Source organism: Aplysia californica, unplaced genomic scaffold, assembly GCF_000002075.1.
Source record: "Aplysia californica isolate F4 #8 unplaced genomic scaffold, AplCal3.0 scaffold00185, whole genome shotgun sequence".
Classification (NCBI taxonomy): Eukaryota; Metazoa; Mollusca; class Gastropoda; order Aplysiida; family Aplysiidae; genus Aplysia; species Aplysia californica.
The window spans coordinates 524,348-525,331 of NW_004797455.1; positions in this window are offsets into that span (position 1 = coordinate 524,348).

Consider the following 984-nt stretch of genomic DNA (forward strand, 5'->3'; position numbering starts at 1 on the left):
GGAGAGTAAAGAAATAGTGTGCTTGAACTATTAAACAAGATACCATCCCCGGAAGAAAAAACTGCTCGTCTGTCAAGCAACACTACCATCAATAACTCACCCACTGTGTTTACTCACTGGCTTCTTGCCCCCAGCCGATGTCAAATACTTAGACGCTCCGCTAAGCGGCTCTAGTTCATTGAGTGCACGCATTAGCCCTCTGATACTCACGCACTGGAGCTTTCACACGCATACACGCACTCGCACTCACGCAGACATCCACACACGCACAATATACGGCCAAAGCCACCAACAAAGATGCTCGAGAAATTGAGTGGTCTTGTTTTTCGTATTGTCTGCCAGAGCTTTCCACTTTTTAATCGGCAGCTGAAATAAATGTGAAGTTTGAACCCTCTTTTTTTTTTGTCTGTGTCGGATCGGTTCTCGCTCCCTTGGTGGTTTGAGATTTCCCAGAAAAGTAACAAGGGACCTTCTTATTGCCAAAACGGGGATGCTATTTCAAAAATCTAGTGATAAACTTCGTTTGCATGCTCTTGCTTGAGTTGGGAAAGCTATCATTTCGGTGTCCTTTGATAAATGTTTGGGAGCTGGTGTGTGAGCAGCTGACATTTATAACTTTAATCAGTTTTCACCACTTCGCATAATAATAATATGATATTTAATGTATGTGTTACATATTTTTCTCTCTTTAATGTGAGACCTACGCCCTCTTGATGCAGTTTAGCGGCTCTGTAAGCTCAGTTGTTATAACGCTGGATTACAGAGCGGATGACCCTAGGCATTTTAACTTGGGTCGTTATGTGGAGTTTTCAAAGCTCTCAGCCCATTTGCCTTCGGTCTTATCAGAGATGGATGTTAAATTCGGAAGTCCTGCCTCTTAGATAACTTAACAGTATTGGTAGGGGCGTTAAACTCTCTCTCTCTCTCACACACACACACACACACACACACACACACACACACACACACACACTCCTTTATACA